The sequence below is a fragment of the Lactuca sativa genome, chromosome 9 (genome assembly GCF_002870075.4).
Source record: "Lactuca sativa cultivar Salinas chromosome 9, Lsat_Salinas_v11, whole genome shotgun sequence".
Taxonomy (NCBI): Eukaryota; Viridiplantae; Streptophyta; class Magnoliopsida; order Asterales; family Asteraceae; genus Lactuca; species Lactuca sativa.
In genome coordinates this window covers 61,215,296-61,226,980 of record NC_056631.2, presented here as the reverse complement: position 1 = coordinate 61,226,980, position 11,685 = coordinate 61,215,296, and the positions used below count along the sequence as shown (strand labels likewise).

Here is an 11,685-nt window from a genome sequence, read left to right as displayed (position 1 = left end):
AACAAACTCCCGATGCTGTGATGCTCCACATAAAAAAATTGAACTCATAACTTTGTCACCATGTCTTTTATGGTTGACTGAAAATGTCACAAGGTGGTAGATGAGACGATGGTTAGGAGACTGAATTTGGCTCTCTTGTGATACCCCAAAATGAAATCTTCCATTATCTATTGTGTAGTTGTTTAACATTTCACGTGGGAGATCATCAATAAATTCAAGGTAAGATCGGTACCCTTGATGCATGTTTTGAGACTTCTTTATAGGTCTTTGTAGGCTCTGAATGAGGGTCTTTTTCAGTGGATATGGCCATGACGTGTGGTTGCGGTCTTCTGTCAGGATTCTTTTGTGGTAACCTTTCATTAACAAGTGTAGTCAATTGCCCAAGTTGAGTCTCGATATTTTTGATGGAAGCTTGATGATTTCTCATGGTAACATCAGTAGCATCATGTCTTTTTTCAAAGGCTTCCATAAACCTATTAAGCATTGAATCAATCTCCATCTTCTTCTCGGGTGGTGGTTGTTCGTTTTGGTAATAAACTCGTCCGGTTTTCCTATATTTTTCTTCTTTTTGTTTCTTGTATTCGTCGTAAGGCAACCACTCCTACTTCGGTTTTCTCTAATCTTCGTCATATTTGTCACCACTTGAGTAGCACACTTGAGCTTTTCGGTTACCTTTCTCGTCCAAGTCACAATATTTTGTTAAATGTGGCCCATTGCAATTCTCACAACCCACACGTATGGCATGTATGGATTGATCTATCTTTGTCATTCTTCGATTCATATTCTTTAGTTTTACCAATACTACGACCATGTTCTCGTTATCACTATACTTACTCCCATTGCTCCTAGTAGTATCATCATGAGAGTTATACTACTCCCGCGAGTGTTTTGCAAAATTTTCAATTATAGCCTTGATCACTGCTGGTTCCTTCTTTGGCATTGGTCCTTGAGAATCAAGAACTTACCTTGTGGTCACATTTACCCCATTATAAAAAATAGAAACCTCTTGTTGAACGTTTAAATCATGTTGTAGGCAATTTCTTAAGAATCCCTTATATCTTTCCCAAGCTTCATATAAGGCCTCTTCACTTTCTTGTTGGAAGCTAGCTAACTTTTTTTAATTGAGTATAACTATCTTTGATGGAGGGTAAATTGTCCAATGAAGGCTTCACGAAGGTTGGTCCAAGTTCTTATTGTTCCCGACTCAAATGACTTCAACCATATTTTTGCATCCCTAGTAAATATCACTGGAAGCATCCAAAGGAGTACCACATCTCTTGAAACATTTGGCACATGGAAGTAGTTGGCTATGTCTGGCACCTCATCAATGTGCTTGAGAGAGTCTTCATAGTCATTTACAGAAAATGGAATGTCCTTGAGCATCAAAAGAATATGTCCCTTGAGCTCAAAGTTTGTCGCAGTCGGAATTTCTGGTGGTACAAGCCCTGGTCCATTATCCTCACGGATCCGCTTCTTGTAATCTTCCATAGACATTCTGGTGATGTCCGCCATTTCTTCTCCTTTGATTTTGATGTCCTCGTCTGTACCACTCTATGTTCCTGCCTCGTAACCAATGTCCTTCTTTTCATGTGTCTTCTCGATACTTTCGAAACCCTTGTCTTTTTGAAAACTGCTACTTGATTTGTCAATCTTTTTAAATTTCTTCTTGTGAAAAGCGGATTTTGGATCTTTGAGTGGTGGTATGATAGGAAACTGAGATCCCTGGTCATAAATCGCTGAAATAAAAAAAAACGCTTAAAAAAACTAGAAAGAAAATAAACGAAAAGTTAAAAAGTACTAAACTTACACAATGAGAACTGTGCAAACAGAAAAAAATCAAAATTTTGTAGAAATTAACATTTTGCGGTTTTTACCCCCACAAAAAGGATTGATTAACCTAAAGCAATTAAATTAAAAACCGAAATAGTCGTTCCCCGGTAACGGCGCTAAAAACCTGATGTGTAATTTATATACTACCCACTTTTAAATTTACAATTGTAACATACTTAACTAACCAATTGCACTTAGGCAGTGTACCTAGTAAAATTTATAGAATACTATAAGTAAGATGGGCATCAAACTTAGGGAATGGATTTAGCTAATAAAATAATTACTAAAAATAATCTAAAACAATAAGTAAAGAGAGGTTTTATCTGATTTTGCAAGTTCAGATTAACTTAAAATTCCACAGTCAACTAAAAATGATTGTAAACAAGATTAATAAGATACTTCCGTTTAGCTTCAAATCCCCCTTTTTCCTATGTGTAGTTTCTAAGTATGGATTTATTCAGTTGGTTTCCAATTTATATGTAATTAGCACTCTTGATCCGATCTCCTGATATTTTCATCAATTCATGAACTACTATGTAATGATCATACACAAGCAAACACATAATTGATTATTAATGATAATTGGGCTATGTAAGATATATATATCTAGATAATTATTTATGATCTTGACAAATTCCAAACACAATTTTGATCAAATTAATGTTCTCTAACATAGTTAAATTTTTAACCTTTATTGCTTAATCTAAGATGTGATTAATCCTAGCTCTAGCAATTTAATGATCATAAACTACTAGGTAAACAAGTTCATGCAATTAAATGGTCATTAAACTACACTTAACTTGAATCAAAGCAACAAAGATGCAAACTTTAACATACTACGTAATGATAATCAAACACATGCATTTACCAACATCATAAATTCCAAATATAAGCAAGAAACTAACACACAGTACTAGGGTTCATATACACTAAACAAAAGCTTAATTATTAGCTACTCATAGCAAAAAATAAGCACACAAAAACATAAGAATTAGAGATGGTTAATCTAATGCAAACCGAATGTGATGTGCAATCTTCAAATCTTCAATCTCCAATCGTTCTCTCTATCAAAAGGTTGTTTTTCGTAGATCTATGGCCTCTAAAATTGACCATCTCTCCAGAAAATCCAATCCGAACTCCTAAAATCGATTCTGTGAAGGAATATTTATAGCTTCCAAAAATTGTATCTCACGTCGTGAGAATTAAGGCCTCACGTCGTGAGATAAGTATAATCCGTGTTTGACAAGGAAACTGCATTTCACGTAGTTATCTTCTAAAATATTCATTCTCACGTCATGAGCAGTAATGGATAATGCCGTGAGATTGTATGTGATTCAATCTTCTCTTGTTTGAAGCTCCATTAAGCTCCCAACTCAGCTCCATTCCTGCCAAGTTCTAGCTTTTGTTGGTTTTGGCCCTTTTCCTTCAAGAATGTCTTATTTGGTTGCAAAATGTAATTCAACTCAATAAGTATCAAATATCTTTTCTTTTAACCGATTCTTAGCTTAAAATGTATCAAAATAATTCCTAAATATATGTATAAATATGGAAATATCAGGAGAGTATTGTCATCATGATATACCAGGCATAACAATTATGCTATCACTAGATTTGAGACGTATTCATAAATCAGTTGGACTTCTAGAAATCAATACCTTTTAACTTTCTCATGGTAGTGAAAATTCCTATTTCTTGATTTCTTTATAAAGCCCCTAATTAGGCTTCTTAATATTATGCACTTATTCCGGATAGTGTATGTGTTCAAAGTCTTTAAAGATGTGATAAACATATCTCCTGAAAGTCTAAACAATTCATTGTCATTCCTCACAATTCAAAATATGTAGAAGGATGTCGTAATCATATTGTGAATTTGAGAATGCAATTATTATAACCAATATCCATATTGATATTTATCATATGTTTAAAATCTATTAGCGAAATTATTTCCTCATAATCATTTTCATGAGTTAGAGCGAAACCTTTTGCCACCTAGATTTAAAGGTGCACTCGTTCCCATCCATATGGATCTGTCATTTCCAACCTATAGTTTTAAGATAATGTTTACGAAAAAAAATCACATTTAGTTTTCCTTCATGGACTAAACTCGACTATTAAATTTCTTTCCTTCTGGCTGCACAAGAGCTCAACAATGCTTCCATGTTGTTAGTAGCTCACCCATATTGATCAAGGTACTTTCATTAACCAATGTGCTTAGCCTTTCATAGTTAAATGAAGAACATAGAACCCATAAGCGTTGAAAAATCAACTGGAAGTGCACATAAGTAAGTATATGTCACTTAAACACAACATATTTTCAACCTTTGGTCGTGTGCTAGTGATAACTAAAAGGATTATTGTCACTTGTCTCTTGTAAGATCAAGATCAACATGACTCCCACTAACTTCTTGACATGCAAGTTTTTCTCTCATGGAACATTCCTTGACGAGCTAAAACAAACATTCAAAATGTCGTTTGGAAACAATTCATAGAATAGGACTCATTTTATCTTTTGTTTCTCAATCAACAAATAAAATCAAAACTCTAATTCTAAATATGCTAGAATAAGAAAACATAATTACTCCACATATTACGAGGTGTTATAATCCTTCTTAGTTTGAATTTAGTTTCAAGATACGACTCGTAGTTACTATAGCATGGCTCTAGAACTATATTTTGGAATGAAGCATGACTCATCTATGATCGAACATTTCCAACAATGTTCAATTCCCTTTTTAGTTATCAGGGGCGGAGGATGTGTAGGACCAGGAGGGGCTGTGCCCCCCCCCCCCCCCCCTAATATTTGGGCTAGAAATAGGAATATAACTTCAGAATTATTAATTATAGGCCTTTTAGTGTGAAAATTGGGCTGTGGACCCTCCCGATTTCACAAGTGACTAGGTAATCCGATTTCTCCAATTTCTCCAAGGTGACAAGTCAAAATTGATTCCATCATTTGCATCTTACCCATCGCCGCTACCTCAGTATCATACCCATCATCACCAACGCAATCCGCAGAAGCTGACACCGATCACAGGATGACCAAAAACCAGGTATGGAATCCTGTTCTTTCTTGTTTCTTCTATTCTCCTGTTCAGTTGTTGTTCTCTTGTTCGGATTCATCTCCTCTTGGAAATTGGAATTAGGTTTTAGGAATTTGAATTTACAAATCTCAATTCTCAATTCCTGAGTTATTTTCTGTTTTTTTAAGTTAGCTGTGAAGTTGATTTGATGATTTGTTTAGCTCTTGAAGCTGTCAATTAAGGCCTGGAAAGTAAGACAAGGGACACGAACATAATTTTATTTATTTATGTCTTCTAGAACATAAAACAACCATGTTTCTTAGATGAGTTATTGTTACAGAACTGAAAACAACCAATTAGGATTTACAAAACTGAAAATCTTTTTGATTTGGTTATGCTAATCTGCTTCAAACGAGAACAAGACCCATCACAATGTTGATGGTTAGTTTGTTACAAATTTTAGATGAGTTATTGTTTCACTTATACTCTATTTTACACATTGTTATATTAGTTATTGTAGATTTTTGTTATTGTTGCTCTAGAATAAGTTGATGAGTGATTTGTCAAATTTTTTTTTATTGAATCAATTGTTCCTTCATTTTGATTTTTATAGATACAATCGTGGGAAAGATCAAAACATTAGATTATTTTTACAAAAGAAATGTTGATGATGAAGAAACTCACAATGAAAGTGAAGAGAGTAAATGTCACAAAGCTTCAACAAGTGAGTTGTAATTCCTTTTCCAAGTATTTTTGGTGTTTATTTGTTGAAAACAATTTGGTTTTAGTTATTTATTTATTTATTTATTTTGGTTAAGAACGTTAATTTTAGTTTATAATATTTTCTGCCCCCCAAATTAATTGTTCATGCTCCGCCACTGTTAGTTATACAATTGAACTAAGATGTTCTTGGAGGATTAATTATGATACAATTCCACAATTACTAAGATGATCATAAAACATGATACTAAAGCACTCTCCTTTTTTTTGGATTGGAGAATCTTTTATCTTTTCGCTTAATTGATTCTTCTATTCATTCTAGTACCCTTTGAATCTTTTCAAAGTATAAGAATTCTGTTTAATCTTATAAACACAATCATATTTACCGAAACATCAATAAATCGTGATGAATAGAGTTATCGTCTCTTGTATGGATCTGAAGAGTCCATATCAATATGTACTAGATCCATTAGTCATACACTTGCCTCACATAAGCGTGTGAACAATGAATTAAGTCATAATTTTCCAATGAACAAGATTCTCATATATTATACAATTCAAATTGTAAGACACCAAGTATTTGTCCAGTTGGTGATGAGATTTATTTTTATTTGGTCAATTATGACAATACCATAAGAGATATAATAAGAATCAAATCCACGATTAATATTGCTATTATTAGAAACATAACTAACATTTTCATTAATGCTATTGCAAGGAAATAAGATAAGGCAACTAAGCAAACCAAAAACTCGATTTTATTGAAATAAAATGAAAACTGGAACTTGTATATACAAATGCATGAAATGAAAAACTATGTTTCTAAACATCTCTGAAGAGTAATAATAATCTATTTAATTATCTTAACTTCCTAGTTATAGCTACAAATTCTGACCATCGAACCATGTAACCAAATTCCATTTCCCATGATCAGATTTAGCTCACTTCACTTAAACTACCTTTTATCTTTTAGATCCTACAATACCATCAAAAGGTGATCATCATATTATGTATAAGGAGTCTAAGGAATAAGAACTTATGGAATTAGATAATGGATGTACTTTAAGTAGAGTCATACGAATTGACTTTACCATTTTCAAGATCTTCCAGGTAGTTTGGGCAGCTTCACTTCCAATGTACCTTCAAATGGAAGTAGAAACAAATGGAATAATTGGGGTCAACATTGGGAACAATATCAGAAAGAGCCTTTCTATTTACCATATGATTAAATGGTTTGATCTTGGCCTCGATTGCTAAGAGAAATCTTACCGTGATTTCCATTTTCAACATCCAATAAACTCTTGGAATTAGATCCTTTAAGCATTTTTGCTTCAGTTGTACTCTTAAGCATCTATGCTTCTACAATTATCAACATCTCAACCAAATTAGTTAGGGTCACATCAATATTCCTCATATGAAAGTTCTTAATGAACTAACCATATGATTCAGGAAGAGAATGAAGAAACAAATCAATGGCTTGCTCCGTTGGGAATATGATACCCATCCTTTCCAACCTGTCAATGTACGACTTCATTTTCAGAACGTACCCACACAAAAAAGTTCCATATTCATGTTTACATGCCAATAGGGCTTGAGTAGTTTCATATCTTTCAACTTGAGGAAAACGTGACATTGGGAGAGTCACAAGAGGAGAAGGTGGAAGAGTTAAATAGAGACGATGTCTAATTCCACCATTTCCTAAGGAAGGGAATACATTTTCACCTTGACTTGAAAGTAGAATACCATTTCAAGAAGGGCGAGGAAAACCATTTCCATAAGAACGAGGAAGACCATTATTGTCTTGATTTGACATCTAAAATTTTAGGAGAATAGAGAATTCAAGTTAGTTGATTTTAATCCTTAATTATTAACCCAAAACTAAAAATAAGGCTAGGATCCATATTTTCGATTCGAACTTTGAAGAGGGATGTCATAATCACATTTAGATATATTTTAGGTAGATAAGGCTTTTACCAATTTCAATCTTATGAAACTCCTAGTTCTTTTGAGATTCACTAAATCTTATCAATGAAATGTTTAATCTCGGATTATGCTCTCACCTTTTGTGATTTGGATGCCTAGGATCACAAATGAGATGTGAATAACCATGCAAACATGTTTGACAACCTCGAGGTCATTTATCATCTCAAATTGATGCACCGTTAACCACACACGTTCCATCAATAATGATAATTTTTGATTTATCCATCACCTCAACTTTATAGCCCGAAATTAGCGTGTTTGTTAGCCACACATGCTCCACTAACGGCATATAAAGAGTGATGTGCGTTTTCATGGATTAGCATATATTTCTCATTTTCACTAAAGTAACTAGAGCGGGATTTATAAAATATTTAGTTATTTATAGTATCATACTTTTAGAGGTTATGTCCTATCAAAGTCGTTCAGCTAACGACACTCCACCATACAAAGGAGCAGTGGGTGATAGTGGACACCCAATGACGATCATTTTATAGGTCTTTTCCTTATACCCACTTAGAGTATTGCTTCGTGAATGAGGCATACTATTGATTTGGCTGACTCATCTTATACATATAATATATTAAACCTTTAATGATATAGTATAAAGTGAATTTTAAAACATTTTCAAAATACTTTAAAATTAATTATCTAAATTAATCGATTAATTACTTTATCATTTAGTAATTTAAAGTTAGTTATGTTAGTCAATTAATTAGTTAATCATTTAAACCTATCATGAATTTATATTTACCTTTTAGTCAATCTTATAATTAAATTTGTTATTAAATCCATAAGGATAATTTATTTAATTAATCTTCTAATTAAATATTATTTTTCGAAGATTATCTCATAATATTTAGGGTTTCTATTTAAATTATCTAAGGCATTCAAAAATCGGATTTTGACAGATTTAAAATTAGATGATTACCAAAATTAACCAAACAAAGCAGATTAGGCAGTAAAATCCCGAAAATCGGTTTTAGGCTAATGCCATGTCGTGCAATTCGAAATTTTTTGTTTTGTTTAGTTCATCTCATATACAACCAATCTTAGAAAAACCTGGCTTTGATACCACTTATGGGTTTTATAGATTACAAGAACTATGCGTTTGAAGAATTTCACTTAACAATTAAGGGAACATGCAACCTAAAGGAATAATATCATACACTTTGAATGCAACATACTATTGTTAGGGGCAGGATCCTTGACTCATATTCAAGATCCTTAAATATTCCTAAAGCCTCATGATCCTTAAACATATGCTAGGATCCTGACTATTACCACTAATATTTATAACACTTGTAACAGTTATATTTTCTTTATTTTTCTCACATGTGCAAAACAAGTCAACACAAGACTCATTCTCAACAGAGAGTCATCTCAATCAGTCAAAAGATCCATAATACCAAGTCAAATAACATTCATACGATGATTCTGGAGGATCCCATAGTTATCGAACTTCTTTTTGTTAGCATTAGACTATAAATAACACATGTAACTAGAACACTAAGTGTTTTGGTCAAAAAATGAACAATCAATAATCAGCCAAATTGTATGAGAGGTTGTGATGTTCAGGATAAAGAAAGTATAAGATGCTAATCAAAGTGACACAAGTGATTTACAAGGAAAGCCCTTGATCCTTGTTAGGATCTCTGACATAAAACCTTGGGAGGTGACAATGATCACATGCCTTGATGATTTTATTGATCGAAGAAGTTGATTACAAAGAAATATAAAGAATGTAAATACAAGTATCGTTAGTAAGCTTAGCGTCATGTGTAGTGTGATGAATACACGTGTTTTATTATAGTCTTAAGCTAATAACAAGAAGTCCTAAAATTTCAGGATCCTCCGAGATCAACTTATAGATGTTATTTGACTTGGTCCTCTAGGTCTTTTTCATGGTCACTATGACTATTCGTTGATAATAAGTCTTTGGCTGCCTATTTCTGCACATGTGACAAAAATAAAGAAGCATATAACCGTTATAAATGTTAGGAGAATAAATGATAATAATCAGGATCCTAAAGTATGTTTAAGGATCCTGAGGTTTAAGGATCGTGAATGTAATTACGGGATCATGGCCCTAACAACCCCAAATTATTCCTCCGAAATGTTTTGAAGTTAGTTTGCCAATATTTAAAGGGATAATTTAAAAGGCGTAAAAGTGATATGGGATTTGATTTTTAAACTCTAACAGATAGAATTTATCCATTCAATAACCATCATTAACCTGTCAAATTGAACTTTCTCTATCTTCTTCCATCAACATAAATAGAAGCAATCAATTAGGGCTATTCTTCCCCGTGTCTTTTAGCTTTCATCCAAGGGTTTACCAGTCATCTTGGAAGGTATACTTCTTACTTTTTCTCCTTAGTTTTCTTTTCACCGATCATGGGCAAGAAAATGACCCTTTCTCTTAAGAACATCCTCGCTCCTCCTGAGGATGATTTCATCGACCAAAATATCATGTCGTATGATGATATCTGTTCTTTTGATGAGGATGATATCGAGTCATTGAAATCGGCCGTCGCTTTCTCCAATGATGCTGTTTTTAAAACTTTCAACCCGAAGTATCAACCTAATTTTGTTTCCTCCTCTTGGGCATGATTCCCTGAATATCCCTTTACTTTGGGTTTGAAGTACTCCTTTTCTGGAATTATCTCCAAGTTCTTTGAAGTCACTAAAATATCCTACATCCAAGCCATGCCTATTGTTTGGAGGATCTTGTTCTGGATCGACAAACTGAACCGCTCCAAAGATCTAAACATAGGTATAACTAAGTTGGCTCATGTATATGATCTTACTAGCTTTGGAAGTTCTCATTTTCTTCTCATACTCAAATCCCACAAGTCCCTCTCTCTCTGAAAACAAAATAAAACGACGACGCTTGGAAGGAAATTTTTTTTGGTAAGACGTGATTCGATCCTTGGTGGGGATTCCCTACCGAAGACCTGGGTTAAAAAGGGTAGGCATAATTTATTCTTGTACTGATGATCCAGGAATTCACATTTCATTATTTTGTTTGATGTTTTGCAGCTTTCAAGTTTTAGGAGCTCATTCCCATTGCAGAGGATATCAAAGAGAAAATAGAGAAGTTACTAAGTTGTTTCTATTGATGATAGGTATTTCAAATTTGATTGTTCCAGTCTCCAAGAAGGTTCTTCCACCACTTCTTTAATAGCTACCAGTAAGAATTCTTATTATGTTCATAATGATTTAGAATCGACAAGGATCCTGAAGTAATAAGGATCTTTCGTAATGTATAGGATCTAAGGTTACCCGCTCCAATGCATGATTTGGTTTGTCTGATCTCGAAGACGATATGTCCAATGGCTTGATTGTAGTCAAGAAGGAAAGACTGCATTCCCTCTTCCTCTCAAGAAATCTCATATTGATCTTACTATGAAGACCCCACGCTCTCAAAAGAGGAAGACCTCAGAAGCCACATATTTGAATCTGGAGAATCTCGGAGTCGAAGAGGCGCTTCAAAACTTGTTTTCCTTTTCCCAAGCCGTAAGTATTTGTGTGATTTTAGTTTATGTCTCATACTTTCTTTTACTGACGCCACGCCCGTTTCAGGTTTCCGATCATGGCTCCTAGTCTGTAGCCGATCTAAGGATCCGGGCTGAGGGGACTGTGCGAGCCCTAAAGGAGCAGGGGAAGGAGTGGAAGGCGACCAATGAAGACCTTCTCAGGAGGGTAGAGCTGCTGAGCATGGATTGTAACAACGTAATTTTTCAACCAAAATTTTCATTTTTAACACAATAAAATCTTGTAACATAATTCTCAAAACACATATTTCTTAAGTGTCAATAAAAGTAAACACAATCCCAGAATCATAAAAACAATCTCCTGCCGGTGTGTACAATCATGCCGCTGCCTTGCCGCGATCCTTGGAACTACCTGAAACACATAACACGGTAAGTATAAAAGCTTAGTGAGTTCCCCAAAATACCAAACACAACACATAAGCCACTCGAGGCTATAACTCAATTAGACCCTCTGGTCAATGTGTCTCAGTAGGACCCTCTGGTCCCACAACTCATATGGACCCTCCGGTCCCTCAACTCAGCATCACAATATAATACTCATAAAGCATAACACAACTAAATAGCAGAATATCTCATTA

At 34.1% G+C, this 11,685-nt stretch overlaps 1 non-coding gene across 1 annotated transcript; it reads left to right on the top strand.

Annotated features, from left to right (window-relative positions):
* Nucleotides 1–1,019: 1,019 nt before the first annotated feature.
* On the top strand, nucleotides 1,020–1,129 carry LOC111903084 (small nucleolar RNA R71). Its single transcript, XR_002854041.1, has one exon. It is a non-coding gene; the product is annotated as a small nucleolar RNA R71 (small nucleolar RNA).
* The last annotated feature ends 10,556 nt before the right edge of the window (nucleotides 1,130–11,685 follow it).